Genomic DNA, 12,784 nt, shown 5'->3' on the forward strand with positions numbered 1-12,784 from the left:
ATATTTATTAACACACTTAAGTGCACTTTTTAAAAATGAACTTTGTAATAATGTCTAATTAAGTTGTACTTAAAGAAAGTACACTTTAATGACAATATTTATTAACATGCTTAAGTGCACTTTTTAAAAATGCACTTTGTAATAATGTCTAATCAATTTGTACTTAAAGAAAGTACACTTTAATGACAATATTTATTAACATGCTTAAGTGCACTTTTTAAAAATGAACTGTGTAATAATGTCAAATTAAGTTTTACTTAAAGAAAGTACACTTTAATGACAATATTTATTAACATGCTTAAGTGCACATTTTAAAAATGCATTTTAGAACAATGTCTAATTAAGTTTTACTTAAAGAAAGTACAATTTCATGACAATATTTCCAAACACACTTAAGTGCACTTTTTAAAAAATGCACTTAATTTTTACTTAAGTATGACTTTATAGTGTTTTAAATAAGTACACTTATTTTGATGTATTGACTAATATGCTAAAGCACATGAAAAAATAATTTATTTTAATTTCAATTTAAGTGTGTTGTTCAAAATGACATTTGTAAATGTATTTTAGATGTGCTTAGTCTTTAATATATACTGTGTGCATTAATACACCAGAAATGTATTTTTCTTTTGAATTTCAATACACTTGCTTATACAGTATAATCCAGTACAATTTATTGTTGAAATTTTTATAACCAGCTCCTGCTCTAAACTCAATTAGTGTCAGTTTTCTACATAATATTTGACATAAAATGTCATTTGTGGAGTGCTGAATTTGTGATACTTAATGCAATAGTGCTGTACTTTACATATGTGTCTAATAATTTTAATATCATTATGTTGTTCTAAGTCGATTAAACATATTTAATTGCATTAGTTGCAAGCAAAGATTTAACAAATCTAAACAAAATTAATTTGAATTCATATTCAGTTAAAATACATTAATAATTTTAATCAGACTAAACTGTAAAAATGATTGACTTTTAGTTAGGTGAATGAGTCAAGTTCTCTAAACGTACAGTCGAACTACAACAATGAACTAGAAAAACTACAATTTGAACAGAAATTAAATCATGCACGTATTATAGCCTATAAACTTTTTGTTTAATGCGCATGCGCCAAAATACTACGTCATGACGGCGCACTACTTCACCAGAGTTTGAAAAATGCACTTTCAGCCATCTTTCTGTGATCGTGATGCGCGAGGCAACTTTGCCGATCAAAGAAGAAGAAAACAAAGGATGTTTGGATGACTACAGATGAGACGTTATGTACTACAAATAAAGAAGCAAGTAAGTATTTTGATATATGCTCTCTTCATTTTTATTTTTTCACCGTAACATAACAGTTCTTATTGCCATTAAGAGTGTAACTTGTTTAGTTTAACTGTTAATCGCAATATGGAAGTGAATTAATCATGTTTCCTGTAATTTATTTATGATTGCATTATAATAATTTCTTATATATGAATGTGATCGCGTGTGTGGGCGTGTTCAAAGAATTTGGTTGCTGAAAATATTTTAATTGAACTCTGACTTTTTAAATCATTTTAAATGACTTAAGGTTAAATTTGCAGAACTAAATTCAAATATCTGATCTTGTAACATTCAAAGACATTTACATTTAATCCACCTAATCGCTATTATAACCACCAGTAATGTTCAATATATTACCCCCTCTAGAAATACTGCTTATAATCTATTTTTCTTTTTGCTTTTGAAAAGTGAGTTGTTCAAAATACTGTTTGTGTTTGTAATATGTAATATTTTTGTGCTTATCTAGTTATATATTCATTTTGTAGGATCAGTACAGATCTGTCAATGGAGATACAGTGCAAGCTGTGTGGAATCAAAGACCCGTATTGATGAGGTGATGTTACAAGTTTTGCCATTAATTCTGCCATTAATTCAGCCAGCACACCCTGATCACACATTACAAGCTAAACACTGCCATCAACTATCCTTATAGCTTTTAAATGCTTTGAATCTTTTCTGTTTGCAAGTAATAAATTCTCCCTGTGCACTTACAAATCCCCATCTCATCATTATAGATTTATAATGATATTATATCATTATTTTCAAAGCAAAACGCATTCTGTGTGAACGCCCGCTCAATTTGTTTGGGTCTTGGGTTATTTATCTATATTTGTGTAATTGATAAAGTTATGTTTAATTCCCTGTAAAGTAGGAATAATAACATTTATAAAAATGTTCTCTATGTTTAAAGGCCAGTGTCAGTGAAGATGGGGTGGTCACTGGAATCCTGGTGTTTGTGGGAAATGTGAAGGAGCTTCTCCCAGGATTCTACTACAGTGTTGTCCTGATGACTGAGGTAATTCATCTTAGGTGATGCAGTTGCGGTCAAAAGTTTACTTACACCTTGCAGAATGAACTGCTTCATCAGGGAAGTACTAAATAAAAAGACAACATGCAAATTTTTATGATCCCTTTTATTGTTAAAATTATTTTGCAGATACTGCAAGGTGTTAGGGTGATTTGCCTACAGTGGTTTAGGCTGCAGGATGGCCGAATGACTAAAGAAACGTTATCAGACAAGAAACTTATAGTTTTCTACCATCTTGCTATTACCACCCACTGCCACTTATACCAACAACGGAAATAAGTGCAGTTATAATAGCAAAATATGTGGGAGAGCATTATGATCATCGCACATCAAAGTTAATACCGAATCAAAACTGGTTAGCACATAATTTATAATTGAAATAGTTTAATAATATTTGGTTTAGGGCTGCACAATATTGGTAAAAAAAAAATTTCTGCAATATATATTGCGATATGAAAAAAATTCACCAGATGACTTAAATAGCTCTATTTGGAAAGAAGTAATCATTCTAGGAGGATTGGGTTGATTTTGTAGCTGAGTGAATGCACATAGAAAATAATGAACAAATTATAAGCATAGATAAATATAGAACAAAGATACAAATGAAATAAATAGTGCTTTATATTTTTCAGTTAAGTCTAACAGTATTCAGTAGGGCTGGGTATTGACAATTTTCACGATTCGATTAGATTTCTATTCACAAGCTTGCGATTCGATTTTGATTCAATATCGATTATTTTGGATGTATATCAGATACAGTTAATGACAAATTTTTTTGAGGGAAAAAAAATCTCTCAAATAATGCTATAAACTAGACGAGGGAGTCACTTGGTACTATATTACTATAATATTGAAGGTTAAAATTAACTTATTTACATACAAACACTTAAATTACAATAAATAGGTTTTTTATAATAAAGTTATAATACTAACTTTAGAATTATATAATAATATTTCTACTCCAATTCGTTTTTTGAAATATAAACATTTACAACATTTATAAACATCATGGCTGTTATAAATGATTTATTCAAACATGCATTAAATACATAAATTAATTATAAATAAAATAAATATTTAAAATAAAATTATAATGAATATGTAACGTGGTGCATATAATTAGCAGAATGCTCCTCTCTATAGCTGACTGAGTTTATGCTGAATATGATTTTTCTGAAAATGTGACGTTACATGACATTGTTTACAAGCTGTTTTATTGACGTCTTTCCACGGTTGAAACACTGATCTGAGCGATTAAATGTGACATGTTATGGATCAGTTGTACTGTATCTTGTAACATACCTTCAGATGTTCATTCAAGTCAAGTCAAGTCAAATTTATTTATATAGCGCTTTTACAATTGGTAATTGTTTCAAAGCAGCTTTACATATTAGAAGCACAGAAAAAAGGGAAGTGGTTAAAAATGAGCTGTACAAACAAGCGTGGTAATATGTAACATATACAAGATGGTGCTACATTAAGCCAATGTCGGCTGACTCCCAGGGGTGGAAAAAACCCCCTAGGAGAAAAACCCAGCGTGCTAGCACTGGGAAAAAAGTCCTAGGAGGGAAAAAACCCCTTGGAAGATATATATAATATATGTAAATGGATATGGAGATCAAAATCTGAATTATACATTTTTATTATAGAGATTAAAAATAGATTATATATAAATATATGTAAGCGGATACGGGGATTAAAAATCTGAATTATAGATGCAGCCAGAACTGGATCTGTAGGCCCATTGTCTCCTGGGCTACGTTGTAGTCAGGTCCAGACACAGGTTCTCCATCTGATCTGGATACGGCCTGGATCCAGCACCCGGAAAACCTCAGGATAAGCAGAGAGACAGATATTAGCGTAGATGCCATTCTTATTCTGATGTACAGGTATATCTAGTGTTATAGGAAATGTTCTCGGTTCCGGCCGACCTAATTATTGCAGCGTAACAATCCTTTAACGGATTTGAAAAATGTAAATGTATTGATAATGTGTTATGTGTATGCAAGAGCAAAGAGATGTGTTTTTAGTCTAGATTTAAACTGACAGAGTGTGTCTGCTTCCCGAACAATGCTAGGAAGATTGTTCCAGAGTTTAGGTGCTAAATAGGAAAAGGATCTGCCGCCTTCAGTTGATTTTGATATTCTGGGTATTATCAACTGGCATGAATTCTGAGATCGCAATAGACGTGAAGGACTATAATGCATTAAGAGCTCACTTAGGTACTGGGGAGCTAAACCATTTAGAGCTTTATAAGTAAGTAGCAAGATTTTAAAATCTATACGATGTTTATTAGGGAGCCAATGTAATGTTGACAGAACTGGGCTAATATGGTCATACTTTCTGGTTCTAGTAAGAACTCTAGCTGCCGCATTTTGGACCAACTGTAGTCTGTTTAAAAGCCGAGCAGAACAACCACCCAGTAGAGCGTTACAATAATCTAGTCTTGAGGTCATGAATGCATGAACCAACTGTTCCGCATTTGTCATTGAGAGCATATGTCGTAATTTAGATGTAATTTTTAGATGGAAGAAGGCGGTTTTACATATTTATTTCACACTGTAACTGGTATTAAAGTGGAGGAGATGATCGTTACACAGTACACATCTTGGCTTCAATCACTATCAGCAACTCTTTGCCTTTAGGAATACCAAATGGGTCTAGGAGGGTGGTGGAAAAGGACATCAAATGTCTTTGTTCATTTTTGATTATTTTCAAACCTACAAAGGTGTATATAAACTTTGGAGTGCAACTATATATCTATATCTATTGCTTTCATTCAATTGAGCCAATTATAATAATGGACTGACTCTGTTTACAAACAATTGTTTTCCTTCTGTTTATCTTTTTCCTCAAGGTATTTTTTATTTTATTTTTTTTACTTTCCTGCCTCTTTGGAACATGTCCATTTACGCATACTGTGTAGAGATGGTGCGCAGCTTCATGGACATTTGAGGTTTTCTGCCGATGGAGAGCTTCTGGGACATTGACATAAACAGCACTTTTTCCTACAACTTCAAAAAAGTTGGTGATAGACAATTTTGGTTTCTTGTTTTTGTGCCTTTGGAATTCGTCAAGTTTTTTGTTTTGTTTTGTTTTGTTTTTCTTTTCAAAATTACATTCACTGTAATGCTGGAGAAAGATTTTAGAAGAAACCTTTTGGTCCTGTTTAATGTTCGTGCTAGTAGAGGTTTCAGAGCTTATAAGTAACTAGGTTCGATAACACTTTACAATAAGGTCTCATTTGTTAACATCAATTAATATATTAGACAGCATGATCTAACTATGTGCATTAACTTTTTTACAGTATTTATTCATCTTTTGTTAACATTAGGTAATAAAAAATATAGTTTTTTCAAGTTAGTTAATAAAATGTATAGTCATTGTTCATGTTAGTTTACAGTGCATTATCTATTAACATATGTAACTTTTGATTTTAATCATGCATAAGTAAATGTTAAAATTAATATTAACCAGGATTAATAAATGCTTTAAAGTATTTTTCATTCATAGTTCATGTTAACTAAAATAGTTAACTAATAAAAAGTTATTATAAAGTGTTACCCAAAGTTTTGAATCTTTTCTTTTCTTTACATTTTGTTTGTATACATTTTTGTTTGTATCTTATTTATCATCTTATAGATCATGCCGAATGATTTTTTCTGAAAATGTAAAAATGCAGAAAGTGATGGGTAGGTTAAGCTTTAGGTACCTTTGTATGTGAGGGAGAAAATGATAGTGCATATAAGCCTCTCTGTCCTCCAGACTCTTTCTATATGAGAGTTAAAGTGTTGTAATTGTTTGTGTTTGTATAGTGTTTCTTGGGTTTTTCTTGTGCATCAACAAAAAGGTTTTTGTGTTTTTTTTTATAGATTGTTTTGTCAATAAATGTAGAGGGTTTCAATTTGCATTTGTGTTGATTGTAATATTTTGAAATATACTAAATTGTAACTTCATTATTGTATGTAACTACAAATAATGTAATAACAAATGTATTAAATTAAATAAAGTATGTAAATAATGTAATTACAAATGTATTAAATGATATAACAGTGTACATGTAAATTACATTGAAGTATATTTTAGTTCACATTAATTGCTTGTCAGTACATTCGGAAGTACGCTTTTACCATATTTCAAAGTACATAAAAAATTGTATTAAAGTTGCACTTAAGTAGTTTTAAAAAATCACTCAGAAATTCAACTAATTGCATTTAATATGAACTTAATCTGTGATATATTTAAAATTAATTACAAATGGAATGCACTTAAGTGCTGAAAACATTACATTTAATTCACACTTAAGTGTATTTATAACTGATATTAAAATATATTTTAGTTCACATTAATTGCTTGTCAGTACATTGAACAGTGCACTTCAACTATATTTTAAACATACTAGACGTAATTATGAAGGTTATCATAAAGTTGTATTAAAGTACCACTTAAGTTGTTCAAAAAAATCACTCAAAAGTTCAACTTATTGCATTTAATATGAACTTAATCTGTGATACATTTGAAATTAATTACAAATAGAATGCACTTAAGCGATGAAAACATTACATTTAATTCACACTTAATTGTGTTCTTTTTAAGTATATTATTTGTGCAATAAGTACACTTTATAAAAGTATACTAAAGTGCACTTTTTTTTCACAAGGGCATCCCTGTGTATATATGCATTTCTTTGAGTAATCGATGTTATGCATTTATTTTTTCTGAATTAGCTTCTAATTGTCTAATTGTAATGTAATTGGCATGATCCATTTTTACTTGACAAATAAAATATTATATTTGATTTACTCTGGATTCTTCTGAAATCATTATGACTAGTAGATTATTGGAGTCCGTTATTTCCGTAAATCTGCGTCAGGGCAGGTCAAACTAGAGAGCCTCATGAAAGGAGCATGTTGCACATCATGGGACTTTTTGAGTTTGCCTGTTATTGACTTAGCAAGTTGCAGTATCGTGACTAAGAAAACTGTATTTTTGTATGGAAAAGCATGTGGCGGTTCGACTCAAATGCATTAGTAAACTCTGCACCCTCTGACTAAGAATCATAAACTGGCGAATTTATGTCCGTGAGAACGCAGTCGGCCGATGCGAAATTCTCTAAGCGATAATGGGTCTATAATGAACGAATAATTGAAAATAAGAGATACCCAGAATAATCAAATATCTAAATTAATACATAACAAATGATTAATTTCTAATTGGAGACACAACCCTTAGAATAAGAATCATTTGAAATTGGAGTCAGATTAAACGAGTGAAATTAAGTGAACATTCAGAGACGCTGAAAAGGCATACACGCGTTAACCTTCGCCCAGGCGTGTCGGATTCCGTTTTTGGGCCGATGCAGGGTTCCTTACATCATGAATTCTGTAACAGAAATGCCTGAGTTATCTGAGTTTGTCAGCGTTGTACAAACACTTTAAAATTTCATTGCAAACAGCAATACCAGGTGCATACTTTTCATTTAGATGCAGAAGGACTGAAAGTGTTGAATTTGGAGCACACTTGTGCAACTTGCTGGTTGTATTGGTATAGGGCACTTCAATAGTCACGAGGCGGAGATGACGGGCCACCTCCAAGACCCACGCAGAGGGATCTGTGCAAGCAGATTGGCTCAGAATAAAGATGCAAACAAGCCTTAAAATTGACTTATGGATTGTCTGAACATCTCCAAGAAGTAGGCTCTTCTATCACAACAGCTGTAAGCCTTAATAATGGCACAAAACATCAGCTGGAAATGCTGAGGTCAGATTCTGAGTTGCAGAACACATTCAGCGAGGCAAAGGCATTCGCCACAGAAGCGGGACTGCTTTAGACACACCTTCTCCTCCACGGCCTGCTTGAGTACAGAATGTGTCCAGAGCATTAGTGGGGTCAAGCAGTGGCCAACAACAGACAGTTCAGAGGATCATGAACTAACGCTGTACTTAGAAGTTCTTGATCGTTTCAACAGTGAGTTTAATCAACTCTTGACTGATAATGAAGACCGTTTTTGTAGGCATTAAACTGCCATAACTTTAAAAGACAATATCTCTGTTTGCATTGAACTTTTAGTTTTCAGATACTGTTTATGCTCAAACAGCAACATTACACACTAACTAAAGTTAAAAAAGTGAAATCGCAATGAACCACCCCTTTAATACTTAAAGTTGGGGTGTACATATTAATGATCCCGACTGTTACGTAACAGTCGGTGTTATGTTGAGATTCACCTGGGGCCGTATTCACAAAACATCTTAAGGCTAAAAGTAGCTCCTAACTTGCCGATTTAGGAGAAACTCTTAAAAATAATGGGCGTGTCAGTCCTAATTTTAGGAGTCCTAAATTTTTGTTTTAAGAGTATTTCACAAAGCATTTTAGCGCTAAAACTAGCTCCTAAATCTGCGAAACGCTAGGAGTAATCAAGAGGACTCCTAAATCACTAAGAGCAAATCACAAACAGTCCTAATCCACCCAAAGACACTGAACACCATTGAGGCAATAGCGATAGAGCCTTGTACTGAACCTTTTCTTCATAAATGCAATACATTTTGATTTATAGATTTGAATCTATGATGAGACGCAAAAAAAAAAAAAAAAAACTTTAACAAATAAATAAATATTGTCTGATTACCTGTGGCAGTGGTTTTCATGAGTTCACACTTACAAATGATTGAATAGAGTAAAAAAAATATATATAATAAGCGTATTTGGCGTGCTGTCCAAGGAATTTAGCCCAAACCCAGAGTTCTCCCCGTATCCCCAGCCGAGAGTGAGGAGCAGGTTGGTGGAGGGATGCAGAAAACTGTCGAAGTAACTATAGGCGAGTCGGCTCTCGTCTGTGTATATATTCCTCCTCTAGAAGTGATCAGAAAGACTGTTTGAATGTGTTCCTCCCAAACTTTGTTTATAAAACATAATTTGTCACTTGAATTCTGATTCCCTTGAGATAAAAACATCCAAGAGTGTGTTTTTACTCCATAGCAACGAGGTCAACCCCGCCCTTACTCTTAGCTTAAGACTTCAGTCTATTCCTTAGTAAAAGTTTGTCTCAGCAGATTTGTGAATAGGTTTTAAGAGAAAACTCTTAGCTAAGAACTTTTACTGCTATTTAGGAGAACTCAGTGGTAAGATAAAATATTTTGTGAATACGGCCCCTGTTCTTTGGAGGTCTTTTAAACAAATGAGATTTACATAAGAAGGAGGAAACAATGGTGTTTGAGACACACTGTATGTCATTTCCATGTACTGAATTCTTGTTATTCAACTATGCCAAGATAAATTAGATTTTTAATTCTATGGCACCTTTAATAATAAATGATAGACCAGTAAATGTCACGGACCTGTAGGGAAAGGGTTTAAGAGGTTCTCAGACATATAGGGCTGTTTTAATCTTTTTAAAGAACACAGGATGAGAGCACAGGATATGATGTATGGGGATCATGGTGCTTCTGCCCATCCTGGAGGATGAGGAGTCGGAGAGGAAGCTGAACACACAGCTCCAGCAGAGGGCGGAGCATTACAACATCACCCATCTAAGATATACAGCTGATGGCAGTAATACTCAGTGGCCATTAACAAGATTAAGAAGATTGCTTAGTCACAGTTCTGTGTCCCTGCGGAAGGTAAGGAGGGTTCTCACTGTTCTCTGGGATATCTATTGAATTTCTTTAATCATATTGACCATACATGCTAGTTAAAGAAATATAATGTTTATGTATATGTGTGATTATTTTTGATGGATGGTTTCGTATTTGTAATATTATTGAGTGTTTTGTAAATCCCATGTGACAGAGCATATATTTTCTGTATATTATATTGTGTTTGATGTTTATTTGGGTATTTTTTAATTTGTACTTTGGATACAGCTGACATTTATCTTTATTTGTCATATGTTTGAGTTTATTTTTAGTGAGTTTGTGTACCACATGATTAGTGTTAATTTAACTGCAGTGTATTGTTATTTTGATGTTGATCAGTAACACAGTTGGGTTTGTGTGGAAAGCTGTGGCAGTTCTGTGATGAATGTGGAGATGATGCTGATGAGGATAAAGAGCCTCATAAAAAGAAAGATGATCTGCTTTGCCTGAACCACACACACACACACACACACAAATATATATACAGTTGCAAGAAAAAGTATGTAAACCACTTGCAGAATCTGTGAAAATGTGCAAAATTTTAACAAAATAAGAGAGATCATACAAAATGCATGTTATTTTTTATTTAGTACTGTCCTGAGTAAGATATTTTACATAAAAGATGTTTACATATAATCCACAAGACAAAAAAAAAAAAAATAGCTGAATTTATTAAAATGACCCCATTCATAAGTTTGTGAACCATTGAATCTCAATACTGTGTGTGGTTACCTGATGATCCACGACTGTTTTTATGTTTTGTTCATGAGTCTCTTGTTTGTCCTGAGCAGTTAAACTGAGCTCTGTTCTTCAGAAAAACCCTTGCAGAAATTTCAGTTTTCAAGCATCTTTTGCATATTTGAACCCTTTCCAGCAGTGACTGAATGATTTTGAGATCCGTCTTTTCACACTTAAGACAACTGAGGGACTCAAACACAACTATTAAAAAAGGTTCAAACATTCACTGATGCTCCAGAAGGAAACACGATGCATTAAGAGTTGGGGGGTGAAAACATTTGATGTCAAAATTTTTCTTATTTCGCTTGAATATCATTTTTTTTTTTTTCATTTAGTACTGCCCTCCGGAAGCAACAGAAGATAGTTGCATGTTTCCCGGGAGACAAATAAAATACAATTTACCAATTTACAGTGAATTCCAAATTTTTCCCACCCCATCTATTAATGCATCATGTTTATTTTGTTAAAATTATTAACATTTTCACAGATTCTACAAGTGGTTCACATACTTTTTCTTGCAACTGCGTATATATAATATATATATGATAATATAACAATATAGGAACAGGAGCTGTGTATTCAGAGGCTGAAAAAGTCTTAAACGGAGCACAAGATGATGGTTCCACCTTAGAGATAATCACCATATTTATAATGACATTTTCAAATCTGATATCAATCCTAATAAAATATATTTACTTTTACTACTGTAAATAATGCTAGGCTATATAAAATGAGTATGGATGTTTTCAGAATCTTTACTTTTGTAAATAACTTTCTTTCTGTAGCCTACTTTTAAAATTAATTCAGCCAGGAGGTCACTGAAATGTATTAAGCAAACAATATTTTTGCATTTTTTACTTTTTGAGTGTATTTCTATTTTGTTATATGTTGAATTGATGTTCATAAAGAGTGTAACGTTATATCACGACCATTGCCGTGTCTGAAGAAATATTGCATGCTCAAAGTCTAGTGTGACCATGGCTTAAAGCGCTGCGTTTTACCCAAAGTCCTTCATTCTTCAACTCTCGATGAAATGCAGCTTTATTATAAACAATCGTAGTCGTACAGGCAGGGGTCAAACACCAGCAATAACAATGTCCAAAGCAGAGATGAATCGTAAACGGGGACAGGAAAAGGGTCAGGGCAGGCAGCAGACAAGGCAGAATAATCCAGTAAACAAGCAGGGAATTAACGGAGCAGGCAGCAAACAAACACGAGGGTAATAAACAGTAGTGATGTGATGTTTGACACCGAGGCTTCGAAGCTTGTATCAAAAAAATGAAACATCTCACAGTGAAGCACTGTATCGGAGCTTGATTCGTTTTGCCTAACCACGTGATCGGTGACGTCCGAAGCTTCGTTTTCACACACAACCACGTGACTGCTTCGTATTTTTATTCATATAACGTGAACCCTTGTGCAGATGTGAAGTGTCATTTGCTTTTAAGCAAAATAATATATCGTAATACGAATAAATATTTACATTTGCAGTTTTGTGCATGTTCAGTTTGTATTTATTCCCAGTTCATACTTTATTCTATGACAATCTTCATTTATTCTGATAATATATGCCCAAGCTTGCCTATTTCCCCCCAAAAAATTTATTCACAGACTCATTTATTCAAATTGTGTAAGTAAAATGACACGTGAAAGACTTTATGTGTAATAATAATTTACATTGTTTTATAAGCTTTTCATAGCACAAACTGATTTATTACATGAAACAGTCCGAAAATAGCTGGGTCGTCTGGGACGCAAATGCAGATTTTTCCACCTTTTGACCACAAGATGGTGTTAGTGTGCACCGTGTAGAAAAGCTTCGAGTAATGAACCTTTTTACGATACACTTGAGGGGAAAGCCTTGGTGCTTCACAAAGCTTCGTTTCACCATCACTAATAAACGGTCCAAGGTCATACACAGGAATACAGATCACAGGGAAAACCACTCAGTAGTGTCAGACAGGGCAAAACAAGACTTCGCAAAGGATGAATGTGTGAGTGAGCTTAATGTTCGTGACAAAAATCTTCACCCCATTAATTCTTCAGAGTATTATATGTGGATGTGCTGCT

This window comes from Megalobrama amblycephala, linkage group LG6 (assembly GCF_018812025.1).
Source record: "Megalobrama amblycephala isolate DHTTF-2021 linkage group LG6, ASM1881202v1, whole genome shotgun sequence".
Classification (NCBI taxonomy): domain Eukaryota; kingdom Metazoa; phylum Chordata; class Actinopteri; order Cypriniformes; family Xenocyprididae; genus Megalobrama; species Megalobrama amblycephala.